The 9,031-nt window shown below is 53.8% G+C and overlaps 1 non-coding gene across 1 annotated transcript; it reads right to left on the minus strand.

The window, feature by feature from the left end:
- Positions 1 to 8,868: 8,868 nt before the first annotated feature.
- TRNAT-CGU lies at positions 8,869 to 8,940 on the minus strand. Its single transcript has one exon. It is a non-coding gene; the product is annotated as a tRNA-Thr (tRNA).
- Positions 8,941 to 9,031: the final 91 nt, after the last annotated feature.

Here is a 9,031-nt window from a genome sequence, read left to right on the forward strand (position 1 = left end):
GGGGAGCAGGCTACAGCAGCAGCCGCTCACTTAGGGGCCTACAGATTCTGGCCACACCCACATCTGTGTCCTGAGCCCTGGGATTCTGGAAGCTCATCCTCACACCCCCAGTTCTGGCAGTAATTACTGAGGAGGAAAGGAAAAGCTAGTCTGTGGGCCAGGCCAACCCGGCGGCCAGGGACCCCTAAGTCACCCCCCAGAGCCCTTGGAGGCGGCTCTAGGCGGTCTTGGCTCCATGTCGGGGCTGGAGGTAGAGGCAGGCCTAAATCCTGCTAAGCACCGGAAGCGCCTGCAGGCTCTGGAAAGCAAAGCAAGGCTGAGAGGTGGAAGCCCCAGGCTGGCTCTGGCCCTCTCCCAGGACGGAACCCCACCCACACCCAGGTCTGGGCTGGCAGGGCGGGGCGGCCATGCCAGGCGGGGGCCTCCCTGGGGCAGGGCCCGGCCTCTCTGCCGCATGGACAGAGCGGGTGCAGGCTGGGGGCCGCAGGAGGGAGATGGGAGAGGTGCCCACCCCCACTCGGTGCCTTCTCCGAGACACCTAGCGTCTCAGTGACAACGAACTCCCACGGCCGGCTTTCAACGTTTGCATCAGTGAGCACAGTCACGAGCAGACCACCCAAATCTGAGCCCAAATCTGTAGCCGCAGTAGAGAACGGCGGGATTCGGGGCAAGTCCGTTTCCTCGTCCCTCCCATGGGTGTGTCCTGACCAGCGCCTCCCTCAGCAGCCCTAGGAGGAGACTGTGACCCCTCTGGTGATGTTTTTCTGGAGCTACTGTCAAGACTCTTGTCTAAAAAATGGCCTGACACTAGACCTGAGGCCGAGTGGCCCCACAAGTATCATCCGAAGCACCCTCAAAAAACAAGTCTCCCCCGCCCTCCACCCCACCTACTCCCCCCCAGCCTTGGGCCTGGGGCAGGACACTGAGACATAGGAGCCCACCCCATGGAGGAACAACAGAAATCAGGGTGCAGAGAGACAGCACTGTCTGCCGCGCGGGGCCCCCAGGCCCTGTTGGGGGGGATGGAGAGAACAGCCCGGCCTACCTGGTTTTAAGTTCCATCCAGACCCACAGTCCCCTTGGCTTCCAACCTTGTGTATCTATACTAAGTGAAAACATGGGGGTGCCGCCCCCCTTCTCCTCACCTGTAGCCCCAGTTGCATTCCCTATGGAACCCCTGCTGGGTAAAACAAAGCTTTGTTAGAAAATGAGGTCAGTGAAGGAAAGAAAGACCTGGGAGGTGGCAGGGCCTCCAGGAGGCAGGGGCTCCCCATACCTGCCCTCTGTCCTCCGTGAGCTGAGGGTCTGGGGTTCCTCTGGGGTTCCGGTTGGTGGCGAGGGGAGAGCCTTCCCTCTAACAGAGTCTTGACCTGGACGCTCACAGGCTTTGCAGCGAAGAGAGGCCGTGGCTAGGCCGGGGACGCCTTCATGTCCAGGCCTCTCTCCTCCTTTTGCTGTGTTCACTGCTAGGTACTTTGATGTGATTGTACCTGGGATTGTTTCTCTTGACTTATTTCTCTTCTAGTCTGTTGTTTTCGTAAAGATGTGTGAGACTTTTTGTGCGTTGACTTTGCAGCCTGCCACTCAGTATACTACGTGTTGCTCCAGATGATTCCGTAGCGGGGTCTGTAGTGTTTTCTATGTATGTTACGGACATGTACACTATGTGTACCCCCAAAAGAGTGACAGTTGTTTTTTTTTTTTTTTTAAAGATTCACTTATTTATGCATACAAGAACTGGGGTACAAGCCAGAGGTGCAGGGGAGGGTGTGAGAGGATTCACCAGAGACAGAGTGGGGAACAGAATAGACGGATCAACCGAAAGACACTGCTGAGGGGAGCAGCGGGCAGGACAGGAGAGGTCTGCTGCGCCATGTGGGTCAGCTCCCGGCCTGGGACCAAACTCAGGCGATAGCTTGATGGTGCTCACTTTAACTGCTGTGCCGCCAGGGAGGCCTAACAGAGTGACAGTTTTACTTCTTTCCCAATTTGGAAGTTTCCTTTTCCTCATTGGTAACAATGGAGTTGTGAAGATTAACTTGCACCTCTGGGGCCTCCCTGGCGGTGCAAGGGATTAAAGTGCGGCACTGTGAAGCTCTCCACAGCCGCTGCAGCCCGAGTTCGACCCCAGCCAGGGAGCTGACCCGCAGGGCGCAGCAGACCTCGCCAGTCTCCCCGCTGCTCCCCTCAGCAGTGTATCTCAATAGCTCCGCCTGTTCTGCTCCCCACTCTGTCTCTGGTGAGCCCTCTCACCCCTGCACCTCTGGCCTGCACCCCAGTTCTATATGCATAAAAAACACCCACTAGCATTGTACCTTTGGCACTGCGTGCCTGTCCAGGTCTGGCACTTAGTAAGAGCCCTCCAAAGGGTAGTGATTATCTCTTGCTATTAAATGGGGGTGGCCAGGGCTTCTCTCTTCTTCTTTAAGGCATGGTTGCTCCCCTGGCATCAGTGGCAGGGAGATCAAAGTGGAAGCGGCACTGGGTCTGGGTGGGTAGACCAGTCACCTAGAAATGCAGAGTCGCTTCCTCGGAATTCCAGCGGGGTGGCCAAGTTGAGTCAAGAGTTCTCCGCCTCCAACCCAGTGGGAGGAAGGAAGTCTGTCACCGGTCCCATGCCCATCGACCTTCCCTCTGGAAGCCAGGAGGCTGCTACTGTACCCACCGCGGGCGGACCAGGACCAACTTCCAAATAAATGCCCTTGGCCTTGGAGGTTTGTGACCACAGGTGGCAGCTGGCAGTCCTGGGGCCAAGGAGAGCCCACGGGTGTGTTTCCTTTGGCCTACAGAGCATTTAAAATAATCATAATAAATGACATTGGGTTGCCAACATTTTTAAATCAGGAAATTTCGTATTTAAGAAAATCCAGGTTTCTGGCATCTCTTTTTTTTATTTTTGTTTGTCTCAACAGTCACTTTATTGCAAGATGGTAGAATTAGTGACAAATATAAATTATAACTGGGCGATCTGTGGCCAGGCAGCAAATCTTGTTATAAGCAAACTGTTTATTCAGAAGTGATCAGGGAACAAGTCAAAACGAAGAACAAGAGGGAGGAGAAACGGCCAAGCGACTGTTTAATCCTCTCACTAGATGGAACTCACAAACTTCATTTTTGGTGGAGGTCAGTTGTATGTCACCAGGCAGCAATACAAGTTTTGTCATGTAGACTGGTTTCCATTGAGTTGGTCAGCTGTGTATAGCTGTCTCAGCTGGGGTGGTGCCGGCAGGGATGCGCTGCTTCCCGGGCATCTCCTCCTGGTTTTTGTTTTGTTTTTTAAGATTTATTTATTTATGCACACAGAACTGGGGTACAGAGGTCAAGGGGTAGTGAGAGGATTCCCCAGAGACAGAGTGGGGAGCAGAACAGGCCGACTGATGAAGTTCACTGCTGAGGGGAGCAGCGGGGAGACAGGAGAGGTCTGCTGCGCCCTGCGGGTCACTCCCTGGCCGGGGATTGAACTCACGTTGGAGCGGCTGGCACTAGCTGGCGGCTGTAGTGCTGCGCTTGGATTGAGCCGCAGGGAAGGCCCTGCACCTAGTTCTTTATTACTGGTCTGCTAGCAACATAGTCTGATAATTAACAATATAGGTGAGGCTTGGATAATGAGGAGGCAGTCAAAAACCTGAATATAAATTTAACGTCCTCAAAACTTAACTGATAGTCTGTTGTTGACCAGAAACCTCACCAATAACACAACCAACGTATTAACATGTATTTTGTATGTTATCTATATTATGTAAATTTTTTAAAATATTTATTTATTTTTACAGAACTGGGGTACAGATCAGAGGTGTGAGGGGTGAGAAGATTCGCCAAGGACAGAGCGGGGAGCAGAACAGGCAGACTGGCAAAGTACACTGCTGAGGGGAGCAGCGGGGAGACAGGAGAGGTCTGCCACACCACGTGGGTCAGCTCCCTGGCTGGGGATCGAACTCGGGCTGCAGTGGCTTTGGAGAGCTTCATAATGCAGTGCTTTAACCGGTTGTGCCACCATGGCGGGCCCTTATATAATTTTTACCATATTATAAATGTTTTTTACAATAAAGCAAAAGAAAAAGAATTATCAGAGAAAATTCATTAACAACTTTGTACTCTATTCATCAATAATTCATCTGTTTATAAGAAAATCCACATGTGAGTGGGCCTCCCCGGTGGCGGCGCAGGGGTTAAGCCTCAGCACTGTGAGTCCGTCCGCAGCCACTGCTGTACAAGTTCAATCCCCGGCCAGGGAGTGACCCACATGGCGCGGCAGACCTCACCTGTCTCCCTGCTGCTCCCCTCAGCAGTGTGTTTTGGTCAGTCTGCCTGCTCTGCTCTCCACTCTGTCTCTGGTGTATCCTCTCACCTCCACCCCGCCCCCAGCTCTGGCCTGCACCCCAACTCTTGTATGCATAAATGACTACATTTTTGAAAAAGAAAATTCATGTGTAAACGGACCCACGCAGTTGAAGCCCCTGTGGCTGAAGGCTCACTTCTACTCGTGTATGGACAAGTTTGTTGAGAGGCCGGATACCATTTTCAGTGTTCCCCTCAGAGACACAGAAGGGATGCAGAACACCTGGAGGTGACGGAGGGTGCCTTGAGTTTGGTGATGGCACCCACTGTATCCACTGGGCGCGTGCAATTTGGGCACGCCAGGTACACTGCAGTAAAGCTGTGACACAGAATTCAAAGAGCAGGGCCTACCCCATTTTTCTCATTTAATTGTATCTCACTATCAGCTTCCGATCAGTCACTTATTTTAAGCAGTCACCTGTGATGCCCACCCCTGCTGCCCTCAGAACTCTGCGAGAGGGGCGACTGAACTGCGTCATTCCACTTCAGAAAGGGGGAAGCTGGGGCACAGAGAGGCTAAGTGACCGGCTTAAGGTCCCAGCAGTTCCTGGCGGGTGGACGGGCAGTTGGCCTACACGGCTCGGCCGGCTGCACGGCTCGGCCGGCTCTTCCTGCCGCCACATGGCGACGCCGCTGAATTTGCTCCCGCGCCGCTTCTGCAGACAAACAGCCCCCACCCGGCCAACACTGGGATCCCGGTTTCTCTGCCCTCAAGAGCCCTTTTGATGCCACTGACTGTCATTCATGATCTATCCTTGCAGAGTTCTCTACCTTTGAGTAACGGGGGAGGGGTGATTCCGAAGAGTTTGTTTCTTCTTTCCCAGAAAACTCGGTTCTTCATGTTCTTCACGGAGAGTCACCTTGCCCACAAGGGTCTTTTTTTTTTTTTTTTTCTACACCAATTATATCTATAATTTTAACACTGGTTTTTTTTTTTTTTTTTTTTTTTTTTTTCTACACCAAGGTCTCAGAGACCTGCCTAGATTCATGGACCTCTCTCCTAACCCCAGGACCAGGCACTTTGTTTTCGCTATTTGTATCTGAGGGCGATCGTGGAGCAGATCCTGACAGAACACAGGCCCCCAAGCTTCTAGGTGGCTTCAAGCATGCTTTCCTGCGGAGGTTGTGAAATCCAAACCTGGCCTTCTCTATTCGTGAACACATGTGGCCTAAATCAACATCAAATGTCTTGCTTATTTGGACACAAAGTCAACTTTACCCATTTGTGTGTGAACAGATCCCAATTCAGGATTTGCTCACTAGTTTCTAATTCTGTAGCCTGTACTGAACTATTTTTACAGCTCTGTGGTATCACAGGATTTCAACCAGAGGTTCTGGTTTTGAGATTCCTGTGTAACCTTCCAGGCTTAAAAACCAAAAAATGAAAACAGCCAGCACTTATTTATACATGGTGAAGTGCTCTTATTTCATGCCTTTTTTTTTTCTTTTGCATAACTAGTATACTATAGCACATTGTGTAAACTGCCTTTGTCTTTCTGTTTAAATATTTATTTTTATTTCTGCATACAAGCACTGGGGTGTAGGGGTGAAAGAGTGGGGAGCGGAACAGGCAGACCTACTGAAATACACACCACCTTTTCTAAAGTACCTCTCTCATTGAGGCAGAGAAGGGTAGGGTGGAGTAGGGGAGGGGCCCCGGGTGGGGTGGATGAGAATGTGCTGTCACAAAGGAGCTCTGTCCTGCTCTGCAGGGATGGACAGGTGCGCCTCCGCACCTCAGGGAAGCAAAATCTGCTCCCCTCGAGTACATCTCTGGACAAAGGATTATATCAAGGGCAGGCCTCGAAGGCTGGGGGACACTGCCTTTTTGTCAGAGTATTTCTGGGAGGCACCCAGGCTATTTTTTTTTTTTAAGATTTATTTGTGCATACAGAACTGGGGTACAGGCCAGAGGCGCAGGGTGGTGAGAGGATTCACCAGGGACAGAATGGGGAGCAGAACAGGCCAACTGACAAAGTACACTGCTGAGGGGAGCAGTGGGGAGACAGGAGGGGAGACAGGAGAGGTCTGCCGCGCCATGTGGTCATCCCCCCCCCCCCCCCGGGGCGGGCGGGGTTCAAACTCTTTGCTGCAGTGGCTTTAGCATCTCAGTGCTGTGCTTTAACCCCCTGCGCCACCAGGGAGGGCCACCCATGCTATTATTAAGGGTATTTTGTTTTGTTTGTTTTCTGTTTTCTCTTGTTAGTCTATGTCATATCTGACTACTTGCCAGCCTGGAAGAACCCAGAAGGATGGGGCGATTCCCCCCTGCCCCTACAATAGGACAAGTGACATGGTGCCGGCGCCTGGCCTACTTGCAGGGCACGGTGGTCTTGTTACCCCAAAGGGGGTCTCTACTGGACATGCACAGATCACATGATATCAGGTATTGGAGAAATCAGCTTTATTTGTAAATAGATCGGCAAGGACGCAGGCGACACACTCAGATCTACCTCCCTTATTAAGAAAGGAAATGAGGTTACACTGCTGTGGGGGAGGTGGGGGTTGAGAAGACCGAGGAGTTAAGAGTTTTATTGGCTGAAAGCAGGTTAGGGCCAAAGCAATGTGGGCTTGGCTGAAGCTTGTTCCCGGCACTTGGGCACTTGGGACGTGAGGGCTGAGGGGCCTTTCTTCAGAGAGCTAGAGTGTGAGCTTGCTGCCCCTGCCTCTGTCCGGGCCCTCCTCCTCTGTGTTCCCAGGCTCCAGCCGGCCTTGAAGCCCCTCTCAAGGCCGTGCACCCCCACCCCCCAGACAACTGTGTCGCTAAATACAAGTCTCAGGAAAGACTCGGCACTTTCTTCTCTTGTACCTTCTGGTATGAGACCAATTAATCATTGAGCCTCAGTGAGATTTATTTAATGGGGAAGGAAAGGACTATTTTGGGATTTTTTTTAAAGGAGGATTTATTTGTGCATACAGAACTGGGGTCCAAGCCAGAGGTGCAGGGGCGGTGAGAGGATTCACCAGAGACAGAGCGGGGAGCAGAACAGGCCGACTAAGTAAACTGCTGAGGGAAGCAGCGGGCGGGTCAGGAAAGGTCTGCCAGGCCACGTGGGTCACCTCCCTGGCCTGGAATGGAACTCGTGCTGAAGGGGCTGTGTCTGGCTTCATAGTGCTGCGCTTTAATCCCCTGCGCCACCAGGGAGGGCCCTATTTTGGGATTTTTAATGGGGAAGAACATAGACATTCTTTTGTGGCACGTCCTGGAAAACAAAACACTGTACAGCACCCTACAGAAAGGAAGAGAGCCCACAAGCATTTCTCTGTCTTGATTCTGGATCATTTTAATTTGCCTGCGATCTAATGGTTACCTACCGCGTTGGTGGGGCTGGGGTTACCCATCTAATACAGTTACCTGGTAGCAAACCCAAACATTTCAAGTCTCCAGGCCAAGAAATGAAGGAACCCTTTCAACACTCTACTTTCTGCCAGAGCAGCAACAACTGTGATTTTGGTATGGAAACAAGGGTAACTCCACTACTCAGGTAGGGGTAGGGCCCCCTGAGACAGTGCACCCCGAAGGCCCCTTGAGAAGTGCAGCGGCTCATCCGGAGCTGTAGCGTGTGAACCCCCATTCGAACACCAGCCAGGGCAGAGGCATGGGAAGCCCTGGAATTTAAAATTTTATATATGAACTTACAAGTTAATAGGGGGCCCTCCCTGGATTTGCGGGGAGGCCCAGCGAGCACTTTAACCATCCCTCCAGGGACTTCTGCTTTGGGGGTGGTGGTGGGGTGGGATCCTTGCCCTGACCCTCCTGCCGGCCTCCCCTGCTGGCTTATTGAGGAGCCCCCAGAATCCAGGCCCCCAGATGCAGTAGGAGCTTCATTTGTCCTCCCTTCAGCTGGGACTCTGGGCGCCTCAGGTCCCCCCAGTTTCAGCCAAGCTGGGTTTCGGACCCCGCGGCATGGGGGGGTACTGCGAACACCCCGAGCTGCACTCGCGCCGCCTTGGTGATGTGGACAGCGAAAGAGCCGGGGAGCTAGTGTCCAGCCTGGCCGGGCCGCTCCGCGCGCCCGAGGCCCATTTTGCAGACCGGCTCGTGTCGGGAGTGGGGCGAGGCCGGCGCCTCGGGGCGTCGGTGTAGACACAGCGAGCCCGACGGAGCTGCCTCTGGGTGCGGGCGGGGCATGGGTGGCCGCAGCTCTTGCACTAGAGAGGATCATACTGGACCTCAGTGTTCAGAAAACTGCTGAGGGTGCCGGGTGCCAGCAGCCGTAGCTCTGGAGGCTGGGCCGGGCCACGGCCTGGGGTTGGCACGGAGGAGCTTGGGGCTCCGTCCCCCGGGCCTGCCCGGCGGGCCAGGCACACTTGCAGGGCAGAGCGGAGCGCCGGTCGCCGTCGCTGCACAGCCAGGGTACGCAGCTTTCACTTTCCGCGGCAAAGGTGGGGCGTGTGCTACCAAGCCGGGTGAAAACAGTTTACCCCGGGCGACGGCCTAAATGGGACGTCGGGGAGGCGCAGCCGACCTTCGTCCTTTCTCGAGAACGGACCCGCCTCTAAAAAGTCTCCCGCGTGAGGAAAGAGGTGAGGCACGGACGGGGTTCGAACCCGTGATCTTCGGTTTACGAGACCGACGCCTTACCACTTGGCCACCGCGCCTGCGTTGGGGAAGCGGCCCGGCGAGCCTCTATCTTGGCGTCGCTCCCGTGCGCTCGCCCCGCGGGCGCGAGCGTGAGCGTGAGCGCGAGCG

This window comes from Condylura cristata, unplaced genomic scaffold, assembly GCF_000260355.1.
Source record: "Condylura cristata isolate star-nosed mole 26May11 unplaced genomic scaffold, ConCri1.0 scaffold00032, whole genome shotgun sequence".
In the NCBI taxonomy this organism is placed as follows: domain Eukaryota; kingdom Metazoa; phylum Chordata; class Mammalia; order Eulipotyphla; family Talpidae; genus Condylura; species Condylura cristata.